General features: G+C 45.1%; 1 protein-coding gene across 5 annotated transcripts in view; it reads left to right on the top strand.

Annotated features, from left to right (window-relative positions):
- Positions 1-1,616: 1,616 nt before the first annotated feature.
- Positions 1,617-13,934, top strand: part of STAG2 (STAG2 cohesin complex component) — a 72,802-nt gene continuing 60,484 nt past the window's right edge. For 3 of the 5 annotated variants that reach the window (XM_085060429.1, XM_085060425.1, XM_085060428.1), the window contains exon 1: positions 1,617-1,757. The gene's annotated coding sequence lies outside the window, so the exon portion shown is untranslated. Of the gene's footprint in view, positions 1,758-2,080; positions 2,216-2,808; positions 3,026-13,934 lie in introns of those variants that run through there. The other 2 variants (XM_085060427.1, XM_085060426.1) reach the window with 2 other exon arrangements.

Raw genomic sequence — 13,934 nt, 5'->3', positions numbered from 1 at the left:
TATTTTATTTTCACGGAAAGGTTGTCTATCTGGCAGCTGTCAGAAGTTGACTTTGTATGGGAAAGGCATAAACTTGTCCAGTGCCTTTCCATCTATTCCCAAGTGTTGTTTTACAGCCATATAGATTATTTTTAAAGCTTACTTGAGGTTTGGCAGTTTTTTTTAAATACACAGTTCTTCTAAAATTTCCAGACAGACTATCAGATTAACATTAAAGATCAGCAGCAGCACCTGTAGCTGTAATTGAAACCGTGAACATAGTTGTATGACTGGGCATTCAGGATGCTATTTTAAAGTGTTCCCTACAAGGCAATCTTTCTGCTTATTTTCTTTTTTGTTTTTCCCAACCTTGACAGGTGCAAAACGATTCTGAAATGTGAATTGAAACTACAGAATATAATTTATTTTTGCAAGTCTGTCTCATATACCGACAGATTGCATCTAGAATTCCTAGGTGACATCAACTTATATTACACTGTTTTAGGTGTTTTTTTTTTTAAATAATTTTAAACACTCCTAATCTGAGCACAGTTTCCATTGTAAGCATTATTTTCTCTGCGGGATGCCTCGTCTCAGTTTGGAAAGACTGGAACTGGTGGATACTCTTCTCTTAAGTATCCTGCCTTTGTTAGGCAGGTAAGCAGAGCAACTCGGCTTAGCGACTGCTTAGTTATGCTAACGCTCCCCCCAAAATTATAAGTAGATAAACACAAGAGGGTGATTAGAGACTAATTACCAGGACAAAACTATTATTGTGCTGAGCGATCTAAATACACGCTTACGTGGAACTATTCAGCATGAGCAATGTGCTTAGCATTACACAATAAAGTGAAAAAACCACGCGTCACAAATTGTATATCTGGTTACTTTAGGAATTCTGTACTGCTTATATGGATCGCTTCATATAATCCTCACGTAGAGAGAAAAACGGAATCCCACCAATGCTCATTTAACTAGAACACCCTTGGCGCCGGGCAGCAGCAGAAAGCGTTTCTGGAGAACGCTGCCGACCACGCGAGCTGCCGAGGGTGCCAGCAGACATTGCTGTGCGCGTCCTGCAGCTGCCGAGATAAGGCACTCCGCACCCACGTGGGGAGCCGCACGGTTATCTCGCAGCGCCCGGGCTGCCCGCACTCGCCTCGCTTCCCGGCGGCACAGCGCAGGCAGAGCGGCCGGCCCGGCGGCGCCGGCTCCGCGGGTCACTTTGGAGCGGCCCAGCTGTGCCTCAGCCGGACCATTATGTCCGGTTACTCCAGGGTTGCCCCGGCGAAGGGCCCCGGGCTGCGTGCGGCCGGGCGCGTCCCGCGGGCTGGCCGTGTCCGAGCGCCGCTCCTTTTTAGGCCGTGCCGCGCTCCCGCTCCGCTCCGCTCCGCTCCGCTCCCGGGCCCGCCCCGCGCCAGCTGCGCGCCCGCCCCGCGCGCATGCGCCGCACCTTGTTTACCCCGCTCGGCGCGGCGCCGCCGCGGGCGGCCGGCAGGTGTCGCCCCACGCCCAGGAGAGCGGGCCCCGCTGGGCGGCCGCCAGGTGGCGCCTGCGCCCTCCATTCGCCCGCGAGCCGCCGAGCAGCGAACACCCCAAACAATCCCCAGCGCCGCCGCCAAATTAAATAACCCCGACCCGCCCGCGCCCCGCGCCCCCTCCGCGCCCACAGCCCGGCACCGGCCGGGACGGGCGCGCAGCCGGCGAGCCGCGCCGGGGATACGGGAGCGGAGCTGCGCGCCGGGGCCTCCTCGCTGCCTACGCCGACACTGGGCAAGGTAAGTTAGAAAATGGCGGCGAAGCTTCTGGAAGTTTGGCGGGGGGACTCGGGATCGCGGTACGCGGCGGCGAGGAGAGGCCGGGCCGGGGTTCGCGGCCCCCGGGCCCGCGCGGGGCGCCAGGCCGGCTGGCCGCGGGGACTGCGCGCAGCCAAGATGGAGGACGGCGGGGCCGAGCCGCGAAAACACTCCAGCCCCCCCCTTCCCCACCCCCCGTTCCCGGCGCGCCGCGGCGGGGAGGGGGGAGGCGAGCGGAGCGCGAGTGAGAGAGCGAGAGGGCGCCGAAAGCGGTCCCCCTGCCCGCCCCGGCCCCCTTCCTCCTCCCCAGAGCCGGCCACGGGCAGGCCGGGCCCGGCGCTCGGCGAGCTAAAATGGAGAACCGCCTTCTCCTCCTCCTCCTCCCCCCTTCTGCTGAGCCGAGCAGGGGCTGCCGGCAAGATGGAGGACTCGGGCATTGTGTGCGTGGGGTGTGTGTGCGGGCGAGCCGGGCCGGGCCGCTCGGCTGGGCGAGCCAGGGGAATGGGGTCGGGGCCCGAGCCGCGCTCGGGGCGAGCGCTGGGCCGCGCAGAGAAAATGGTGGGGCGGCCGCCGGTGCCCCGGGGTCGAGTGTCGGGGGAGGCCGAGGGCATGGGACTGGCACTTCTGACAGCGCTCGCCACGGCTCCCTTCCCCCTGCTCCCCGCTGCCCAGCAGCCGAGTTCTTCTTGCCAGCCCGCTCCCGGCGGGTTCCCCGCGCAGGGAAGTGCCGAGAGATCAGGGTTTCTCTGCTCCGTGTCTCTTCCTAGAGCTGGGGCAACTCTGGCCTCCCTTCCCCGTGACTGCCTTGGAAGGCTGGCGGGAGCGGGGCTCCCTCGGCCCAAGTGAGGACGTGGGGACTGACCTACACCTTCCCCCCCCGCCCCGGTGCCCAGCTCGGGGAAGGCCTTTGTGGGTCGAGTTTTCCCCTCCGAGTGACTTTGGGCGAGCTCCTCGGCGGCTGCCCGCTAAGAGGAAGAGTTGTGGCAGTTTCCGTTCGGCTTCCTTTATTTTTTTGTAAAGAAAGGGCGCTTGCCAACTTGTGCCGGGGACGCCCGATGCCGGGAGCCGCGTGTTGCAGGAACCCCGCTGGGCTCTCGCCGGCCCCGGTGGGGGAGGGGGGCAGGAGGAGGAGGAGGAGGAGGAAGGAGAATGCTTCTTACTGGGGGGTTTTGGCGCCACTTTTGTTTTAGATAGTGCTCCTCTGCCCCCTCCTCCTCGGCACGCACTGAACTGAGCTGAACCCTGCCCAGGTAGGAAACGAGAGCTTTCCTGGTGTTTCTCTTTTCTGGGCGCTTATTTTCTCTACACGGATTAAAAAAAACAAATATATATTTAGTTGTTGCTTCGGTTAGGGACGGAGGGACAGAGGAGTGAGCGGCCGCAGATGCCTGGGCTGGGAGGCCCTGTTTTCTGGGAATTCCTCTCCCTGCCCGAGCGCATCCCTGCTGCTGGGCGTGCTGGCCTCGGGGGCCCGCACCGCTCTGCTCCCCGCCGCTCTGCCTCCATGCCTTCCTCTGTCCTGCTAGTGTTGTATAACCCGTCTGCCCCGTGGAAATCCGGGACCCACCGACCTCAATTTTTTTTGTTTGTTTGTTTTATCCCTCCTCGCCCCCGAGAGCGGGCGCGGAGGCGATCGGGCCCCTCTTTCGTTGCTTTTATTTATTTGTTGTACTGCCGCGGCTCGGGTCTCCTTTTTTTGTGTTCCCACGGGATGTGGCGTTGGGAGCTGACACAAAGTTTCGAGTGCCCAGTCCGGTGCTCTAGCTACCGAGGGTGGGTTGGGTGGTTGGGTTTTTTTCGTTTGTTTTGTTTTTTAATTACTTTTTGGCAGCCCGGCTAACGCTGCTCCCCCCCCCCGCCCCGCCCGCCCTGGAAAGCTCTCCCTCCCTTGCCGTGCGCTCCCCGAGCCACACCCTGGCGTGTCCGGTCTCCCGAAGCGCCCGAGCCGCCGCTGTGACCCCGCGTTTTCGCTGCGCGCCCCGGGGCCGCCGCCCGGCGGGAGCGGGGGGGCCGTGCCGGCGCGGTCCGGGCGGGCGGGCGGTTGCCGAAGTGCGTCACGGCGGCCCCGCCGGGCCTGCTCGCCGCGCCTCGGGCCGCGCCCGCCGCCCATTGGCCACCGCCGCGCGGGAGGCGGCCGCTGCCGCCGGGCCCGGCCGGGCCGCTCCGCTCGGCACCCCGCGTGCTCGGCTCCGGGGCTGCTGCAGCGGAACCGGGGAAAACGCCTTTTGGATCGCTTCCCTGGAAGCTGTTGCACGGCCGCTTTTATGCTTTTTGTTGAATCCTGTTGTAAATGACCAAGAATGAGAGTTCCTAGCGTTTCCTACTTAGAGGTGCTCTCCGACACAGGTCTCCCTGTTAACTCTTGGCAGTTCAGTCTCCATTTGTGATTGATAGTTTATTTCTCGTTTGTGGTGCTTGGCCATTCGAAACAACTTTTCCCCTTTTTCATAGTCTCTTTTCCTTAAATCAGTAATCTAATGATTATTATTCCCGGGGTATTTATCTGGTATTGAACTTTCCCAAGACTTATCCATGTGCAGGCTGGCTGATTGTGTGCAGGTAAATAAATACCACGAGTGATTGTGCAACTGATAATCATTAATCTCTGTCATCTTGGTATCACTTGCTCATTATCCTCAAGTCATAATTTTGTGGATCAGTCTTCATGTTGATCAGTCACAGACTCAGTACCACAGATCTAGCATGGGGCACTTTATTGGGTAACATAGTTTCTTTTTCTTTATAGCCATGATAACAGTTTCATTTACTACATGAAACTTGGTGTGAGGGCTGCCATGCCTTCAGCATACACATGCATCTTCGCTGAAAGCCCTGGAGGTGAATGGGCTGGAATCCCCACGCTGTTCTGATTAATTAATCAAAGACTAAAAAAGCTTCGAAATTATACAAAGGATAAAAATATTAATTGAATCCCATCTCTGACAAGTAGATCTTGCTCTGTAACTCATGAGGCTCATGCTGGTCCTTCTTGACAAAGCCAGTGACATTTTATGGTGTTGTCTACAGGTGGGCTTTGTGCAGCCTGTGAGACAAACCCCCTGAAGTTCTGTTGCTGTTGTTTGTATTAAGTTAGCTGTGGTATATTTAGAGTTGGCTGTTGCATAAGCTTAAATTCAAACAACCAAAAAAACCCCACAGGCATGGAACCGGGGGGTAGGACAGACTTTAATCTTTCTGATACTTCCTAATCTTCAGATAATCCCAAGGTGTGTACTTGGGCCAGAGTTATGCTTTTGGAGATTTTTCATGCATTTACAATTTCAGGATGATAATGCTCAATAAAGTCAATAAGCAATGTAAGGATTTGTTAAACTTGTGTTTAATAAGTTCAGTTAAAATATATGTACAGCTCTCCTTTAGATGTAAAGTCTTCATGTTTTGCAACTGAAAACTGAAATTAATTTGAGTGAGTTGGTTCAAATCGAAGATTCTGTGATATTTGAATATATTTAAAAGAAATTGGGTTCTGTGAAATTGCAAAAATTGGTTATTTGTAGATTATTAAAATAGTTTGTTTAAAAATCCATTATGTTAATCGAATAGCATTGATTTTATAAATTGGAGTATTCAGTTAGCTGGTTGTTACTCTAACTCAAATTCCATAAATATATCACTTTTGAACTTTGTGTTCAAGTGTTTCCATGTTTGGAGTGAAATAATTTCCAGTTGGAAGGAGTGTAAATAGAATTGTCAGTTAAATACTCTCTAGGTTTATTTTGTCTCAGTATAACTTACCAACAGCAACTGAATTTAAAAAAAAGGAATGTATGCAGCTCCTCTTGAATATTACATGCTACTGCAGCCTCCTGTAGCAAATAGCTGCAGGCAACAAACCGCTTGAAAGTTCCTGCTCTTGGTGGTGGGAGCAACTGTGTTAGACTTAGTTAAGTCATGAAATTGATGTTGGCATATCAGAGTTTTATGAACTTTTTAAAATTAGGTTGCTCTTTGTCACTTAAGGTTCAAATTTAGAATTATTCCAGAATCCTCGTTTGTCATTTTCATTTGTGGTCTCACTGTCTCAGTTGTTTTGCTGCAGGCAAGTATTTTAGGAGAGATGAGCTTTTCTGAAACTTGTGTGCCAGCAAAAACAGGTTGTATGTTTTACAGAAACCTGAAGTACTTTGGTTGCTTTTTTTTTTCACCAAATGAATCCCCCCAAATAAGTAAATATTTCTGCTTGTTACTTGTGCTTGTTGGTTAGGTCACAGAAATGCTGTGTTTTGTCAGATAAGACCAGGTTTTGAACTCAGTGTGATCTCTGCCTACAGTGGCCATTTCTTCTCTGATTAATTTGAAAACTTAGGAGAATACTGTAGGTGTGAATTTCCAGAATGGTACTGTTGGGTTTTGGTGGTGGGTGTTGTTTGTTTGCTTTTTTGTTTTTCTTTGATGTGTGTAATTAAGAAAACATACTGGAAAGAGGAATGTGTTGTCGAGTTGGTCTCTGTCAACGAGATGTGAGAATTTCCAAGAGCTTCATCTGGTTCAGTCCTTGTTTTGTCATGGAGAGAAGTGATTGATAGCAGCCATCAACATACCAGTTTAATACTCTTAAATAAAAGCTTTGCTCTCTTTCTTAGTATCATTTAAAACATTCATATTCTGAAAACTTCATCTTATATGATGACCATTGACAAAAAAGAAGGGAGTGATAATCTAGTTCTTGGGAAACTGAGGTGAGCAGGGAATTGGAGTTTTAGGTTGGAGAAAAAAGCTTGGACACAGCAAATCTGTGGAGGAATGCAAAGAGCTATTTTCCATATGCATCACAAGAACTTATGTGGTGACATAGAAGCCTATAGCTGGAGTTTAGAGTCAATGCCATCCAACATTTTAGATCAACTCCCCTTTTAGACTCCCAGGGTAAGTAAAAGTGGGAGTTCTTCATGGTCCCATAGGTCCTGTGCCATTGGCACTGGCAGTCCTGCGGTACGGGCTTCTCTGGGCCTCCTTTTGCCTGCTGCCCCTGGTGCCTGCTGACTGCGCGCAGGGGTGGAGCTGCCCGGGGCTGCGGGCAGCTGAGCCGTGCGGGCTGGGAGCGCGGAGCCTCTCCCGGCAGGAGGGCCCGGGCCGTGCCGAGCTGAGCTGCAGCGGCTGCCCCCGGTCCCCAGGGGGCGCCCCGGCGGCGGGGCTGCGCGGGCACTGGGCCAAGGGAAGGGTAGGGAGCGCCTTGGGTCGCCTTGGCAGTGTCACATTGCGGAACTGGGGCTCTTGGGCCAGCGTTCACTCGGTCTAAAACACTGCTTTGAAGAGTAAACCGGTTAAGCTCTTTCATTCAGTGAACAGGTTTCGTTTTTGAAGTTTAGTCCAGTGACTTCAGTTGGCTTTTTATATGAGAAAAAAAATCTGCTTTGAAAAAGTTTTGTATCTTTGTGGTTTAAGGGTAAGCCTTGAAATCTGATGTGGCTTTTGACAAGGTCAGGTATTTACTTAAGAGTGCTACAGCAAAAACTTGTTTTGAGAGTACTAGGTTAAAATTATAGCTTATTCATATGTTGTTTTAACTAGAATTTATTTTCCTTAGGTATTCTCATCTTGAAGTTCATAAAAATCTGGTAAAGTTGGAGAGGTTTTGTTTGTGTGTGGGTTTTTTTTTTGTTTGTTTGTTTTTTGTTTATTTTGGGTTTTTTTGGTGAGAGTAAATACAAAGTAAGGGAAGTCTCTGAAGGTGACCCTCATTTAGATCATCACAGACAATGGTAGGACTGGTGCTGATTTGTTGAAGTTGGGAAGCTTGAGGAGCTATTACCTGACTGGCTTCTGTCTTGAGAAAGATGTTTCACTGTTCAGGTATCAACACATAAACTGTGTTCTTTTTTTCTTGATCCTGTCAATTTGATGGGTGAGATCAGTGAGACTAGACCAGAATCCTAGATTCGATAGGTTCTGCCATTCCATTATTTCACAGAATACTCGATCAGTTTTTAGTATGTCTGTATTTCCAAGTGTTCTGCTGTTTAAGTCTCCTAGATCTGTGAGATCTTGGGTAGAGAAGAAGGGAAAATGAAACATTTCTTTCACAAACATTTTCTGAGATCTGGCACTGAATTTTGAAAATAGGACTGTGGGAAAATTTGATCCTCTAGGGTACCTCTTTGGCTTTTGTGTGGCAGTTGGCTCTTTCTAGCATATACAGGCTACAGATTTGCATGGAGGAGCAGAGGACTAGTCTGTATTTAAATTCCTTTATGCCAATTTGAATTAGAAATGAAGGACATGTATTTGTGTGCAGCTACATCTTGTCTTAATGTGGCTTCAGAGGGAAATTAAATTAGTTGTCAGATAGCTGCTTTGTCCAGGTATGTACTTTATTGTTGTCTACTCTGCACTTTTTTTTTTTTTTAAATTGTGTAGCTAGCTATGATTTCTGCCTTTGGAAGGCTTATTTTTGTTAAAAAATATGATCAGAAGAGGGAGTAGATGTAAGAAGATTGGCATATATAGCAGGGTAGTTTGTGATCTGTGATTGAGAAGCTGATCACAATATCTACCCAAAAAAGTATCTGAGAACATGTGTTGGTTGGTTTCAGGGATTTTTTTTTTTTTTTTTGTGGTAGGTAGGTGAGTGGTTTATTTTCTTATGGCTCTGAATCTAATGGCATATTAGTTCTGCCCTTACACAACCTTTTATGCATTTTACTTTTCTGTGCTTTATTTCAGTAAGCATTAGTCATTATATTAGAGCAAGGGAATATGAATATGTGTGACATTAGAAATCAGTTTGTTTTCTGCAGCAGTTTTTTGTTACTACTTCTGTGTAGGTCTAGAGAGGAAAGCATTTTTGCATCTGTTCCCATTGTTCAAAGGTTGATAAGCAAGCTGATGACTTCTGCTTGTGTTTTGAAAAAGGTCTCAAATGGTGCCTGTTGCCCTATAATGCATATCTCTGCAGTGGTTTCGACTGATAAGAATTGTAAGAAATTTCAGCGTTTCCTATTAACAAAATAATGAAATTGAATATACTGACATTTTGAAAAAGACAAAGCATTTCTGAAACTACTGATCACTTAAAAAAGTAACAACAAACCTTAGATATGCATGTTTTGTTTAGTTGGGATTTCATTCCAAAATGGGCTATGGAGTTGCTGCAAAGGTTTGGTGAAATGCTGCTTAGCTTGTGGCCTGTGGGTGAGCTTTGGGTGATGTGCAGGATAGCTGACCTCATCTGCAGGCTCCCCTCCCTTCTCCAGTGGAACCTCACTCCCTGGAGTGCAGGCAGCATGTGGTGAACACTCTTGTTTGATGCTTGCTGGGAAGGTGTGTGTTGTACTTCGTGTGGTCACACAGCAAAGAGGACTTAATGCAGTTATTTTCCTATTGCTTAGTCCTTGTGAACTGACTGGAAAGAGATGGACATTTTTGACTGGGAAGTAATGTTGCAGTTCTTGGGTATGGCTGAATCACAGTTTTTTACTGAGCATAGGATTTCAGCCTAAGTTTTAAGACCTTTCTTGCAGCATCATATCTGGGCAAAAGCAGATTGACTTCCCCTTTGTTTACAAATAAAAGTAAGCTGTTCAAGCTAAAGTTTTTTTAGTGTTTCATGCTATTACCTGTTGTTTCTTTATGTAAAACTTTCAGTTCATCCTTTAAGAAGGATCAACTGAAAATTTGGACCATATGAAGTCTTAAGTAAGCAGATAATAAGCAAGTGATATAGTTGGCTAATTTTTTTTTTTTTATTGTCAGAGTGTAATCTTCCTGTAAGGAGAGTTTGTATGGAGCAGGGATGTGAATATTGAAGGTGTGTATTTTTTAATGTGTTACTTTTATTAATGTGCTGTGGGTAATCAAATATATAGATTACTGAAGTTACAAAAACCCCAATGTAAGTAGTAAGTGTCAAGAACATAGTCTTGTAATTTACACATGCATTTGAGGTGTCTGGTTTTCAATTTGAAGGTGACTATCTGACCTGAGTCCTGGAATAAGATGTTTTTTATAATTATGGATATAGTGGTGAATTAATTTAATTTGTGCAAGATGATGGTGCATCCTGACCACTGGCCATTTATTTTCTTGGAAACAGAGAACTGATAATTTATGATGTTTTTTCCAAGGGAGGAGACTGGGAAGACTTGATCAGACCTTTTTTTTTCAAAACAAGAATGACCAGTGGCTGCAGTCTGTATATCATATGGCAGAGCTGTGCTTGCAGGAGGGAAATAGGAAAGAGAGTTGATATACTGTATTTTGATTTAGGGTAAAGAATACAATTTAACTATATTTGAAAAAGAAAGATTATCATATTAATGATTTAAGGTTAATAACATAAGAATTTGTAAAACCTGGCTATTTGGGTACTATTTGGGATGGGAATAGTATTCTTGCAGGGAGGTTCTAGTTTGGTGTATGGCTATATACTATTTTATTTTTGTTGTTTCTTATGTTCTGTTTGAACAACTGTATCCAAAACAGTTTCTTTTAACACCACATGAAGTAAAGCTTTGCATTTTGAATGTGTGGTGGCTTTCTGGAAGTGATGCCACAATGAAAAAATTACTTGTGTTCTTGGTCACAGAATTGCAAAGTGGGAAAGGGACCCCAGGAGGTCTAGTCCAGCCCTCTCCTTAAATCTTGTCCTGTAAGGCCACTTGTCCAGTCAAGTTTTGAATGTCTCAGAGGATGAAGAGTCCACAGTTTCTTTGGCAATCTGTTAGGGTGTTCCTATTGGAAGGTCCTTTTTTATTTCAGATCTTAAAGTCATCTAAAATTCTTGTGAAGATACATGTTTTTTCATCCCCCAGTATATGTTTAGAAAGTATGCTTTGATGTTGGAGGCTTGGAACCATAATGTCCTGGTTTAGAGCTGGTGATGCGTTTTTATTGGGAGTTTTTGAAAAACAGGGAGGTGAATGGCCGCTGAATGACTTTTTGGTGCCTACTTTCCTCTTCCCTCTCGTTGCATGTGCTGTATTTATCCTTCTCCTGTCCATGCTCAAGCTTCACTACTATGCCTGACAAAGTCTTGCAAATAAAACTTCCTTTCCTAAGCATTTACCTGTTCACTTAAGTGTCATTTATACACTAATCAAAATGATTGTTTTTGCAGTTTTCATATTTAAGGAGTGATATTTTTATTCTTTCTCATAAGTATTATTTCTAGAAATCTACAGTTAATTTGAAACTATGGTAACCAGAAAGGAAAGCTGCACAAGTATCTCTCTTGGATCTGTGGTATAGGTCTGTTGCTACTTGCCTAATAAACAGTTGGCTAAAGAAAAAGTGAAACTGGCTTTTTCATGTTGATTTAGGAAATGTAAAAATGGTTTAACAAGGCAAATGCATCAATGACAATGGAAAATGTTTAGGTTTTATTCCCCACTGTATTATATTTCTGTTTTAGATATTCTGCGTTTAAGGTATTCTTGTTTTATTAAGTGTGCTTCCATTCAACTTGCTTTGCTAAGCTGTATTTTCAAAATTGATATATATTGGTGGTTGATTAATTTAAAAAATGTTCATAATTTAAAAAGTATTGCTGATGCGGTGATGTGTGTATGCTGTATTACCACTCTGCTATGAAACAAACCAGATTTGGTACACAGATGAGCTATGGCTTGACAGTTGAAATATAATCAGAAGAATCAGCCATTAGGAATTTCTTGCTGCATTGCATTGTCTCTGTTATACTGCTCAATTTCTATTCAGCAATGCAGTGGTTTTATGAAAGTTAATAAACTTTTGTACTTATAGTATGATTGTACCTCAGAGCAGTAATTGGTGTTAAGCAGAAATTTTCAAAGGTGGCAAGACACAGATTGTTTGCATCAATATGATACAAAAATGCCAAAAGAATTTTCAGACACTTTCAGTTCAATACGTTGGATAGAATAAAATACAGAAAGTCATCTGTTACATATACAGTAGGTCACTCATTAAGATTCTTCCTATTCGCCCCCAAATGCAGTAACAATCTCTGTAAAATTGAATTCTCAAGGGTTTTCCTTTTTGTGCCAAGGGGCTGTAAACTATGCAAAGCATACCTTGCATTCAAAACTGGTTAGGGAAGTTTTGTTTACAAGAGATGATTTATGCATTCTTGCATAATCCTACAAATGGGCTTAGTCTTCCCCTATCTCCAGTGAAGGGAAGCATGGAAAAATTCTAATGGTTCTTTTGGATGCAAGATTGACTCAATGTTTCTGGTAGCTTGGGGATTTAAGAAATATACTGAAGTTTTTCAGTTCTAGCAAATGGTTCTTATTATTAAAAGTATATAAGGAACTAAGCATCCTAGGAGATGAAATGGGATTACTATGATGAAGCAAAATACAGCAAGAAAGATGGGGAAGGTAGGAAAGTGTAAGTGTATGGTGTTGGATACTAGAGCCATTTCAAAAGTATGCTGTGTGTCCAGTTTTATTATCTTCTCCTTTTTTATTCTGTTGTGGAATGTGTTGGCATTGAGTTATTGGATGCATACAGTATAAATAATTGCTTTAATGTGAAAACTTCATCTTGGAATACATTGCCAGATGTGGAAGGTGCAGATGTTTGTCTTGAATGTTTAATTTTTCAATTCCTGACTATCAAACATTAAAGGCTTTTTGAGTGGGATTTGGAAGGGAGAAATCAAACTAGTAATCCATCGGAAATGTAATTTTTTCTGTGAGGGTAGTTGGTGGAGAGACTAGTTACTTCACTGATGTGAAAGAACAGAATCAGGCAGTTATGTAACTAAGTAATTTTTCTACATAAATTCACATGCAGAGTTTCATCTCATTCATAATGTTCTTCTTTCCATACTTGTTCACTTCAAGCTGCTGAAGATGAGCTTTCCCATTCACAGGGCAGTTCCATGGGTAGGTGCTGCTGGTAGGGTGGTCCTGTCTCCGTGTCCTGACCACATCTGTTGTTGTTAACCTTGTACCTGTGTTTTCTGACCACTTGAACCCCACAGGTGAACTGGTTTAAGGAGCTAAACTGTGAAGGAGAGTAGTTTTCTGTGGGTTAAATTCCTGTGGAGTCGAATGTGTGCTGCTTCTGCATGGAAGAGGATATGGGAGCTTTTGGTCAGTGAGAATACAGAAATATTCAGTATGTCAGTAGCTGAAGTGCTGTATCAGTTACCTGGTCCAGCAGTAGTAGCAATGTCTTCTGCAATTGTAGAGCCAGGAAAAGAAAACTTTATTCCTGCTGTAATTTACTACTTTTTACCTGATCTTACTCATGAAAACCATTAGGCTGATATGCCAATTCCAAAAGTAGTCTTCTAATCTCTGTAGTGATCTCTGTTTTCTCTTTTCTTTCCCCCCCGAAATGTTACAAAGTCTGTCATAGATCAATTAGAGCTCCACAAGGAAATTCAGGACTGCAGTTGATTTGCATTAATTTATGCAGGCAGGAAGATTATGTACATTTTTCTCTGGTTTCAGTCTGTGTGCCGGTTAGAAGTTGTGCAGGTGTTACTGGGAATAAGATGGAAGGAGTAAGAGAAGATTTTAAGAACAGTTATAGAGGATTTTTCTTTCAGCCTTGGCATGGTTAATCAGATGCTGTTGTAAAAACCCTGCTAGACCTCCTCCTTCAGCTGGATGCTCACCAGCCTGTTGTGGTTAGATCTTATTATGAGCCTTTGCACTCTTGCGTTTTCTGTGGTTTCTGGAAGCTGCAGTGCCAGTTCTATATGTGAGGTCTGGCTTTGGCCTGTTCACAGAATATGGACCATGCTATGCAATGATCCTAAGTCCCATCCCTCCTACTTTCAGAGATTTTTGGGGCATGCTGAAGCTACAGGTCTCATCTCTGAGAGTACCTGATAATTAAATCGGACATAACCTTTTTTAATCTCATAAAATATTAATATTGTCCTTCAGAGGTTCTGGGAAATGCCTGAACATGTAATGCACCTCTCCTCTACCTCACTTCTGGCTCATTGCAGACCATTTTGCTGTCTTCCACTCCTGCAAGAGAGCTTGTAGAGTGTTTTTTGCAACATGGGGTACTAGCTAAGAAGATGCTGGCTTTCTTTAGGTGTTTGGGAGGAGCTCTGCTGTTGAATTATCAGAAACTCTTACATTGTGATTCATTGCCTAATTCCTCACCATTTTAGATCTTAAATCTGGGAAAACTTGTCTGCTCTAGGCAGAACTGTGATGTATTGAAAATAAGATTCTTTATGAAAATCAAACT

This window comes from Lichenostomus cassidix, chromosome 4A, assembly GCF_008360975.1.
Source record: "Lichenostomus cassidix isolate B80296 chromosome 4A, HeHo_3.0, whole genome shotgun sequence".
Lineage (NCBI taxonomy): Eukaryota > Metazoa > Chordata > Aves > Passeriformes > Meliphagidae > Lichenostomus > Lichenostomus cassidix.
Note: the sequence above shows the minus strand (reverse complement) of the source record. Positions and strands in the feature narration are given on the sequence as shown.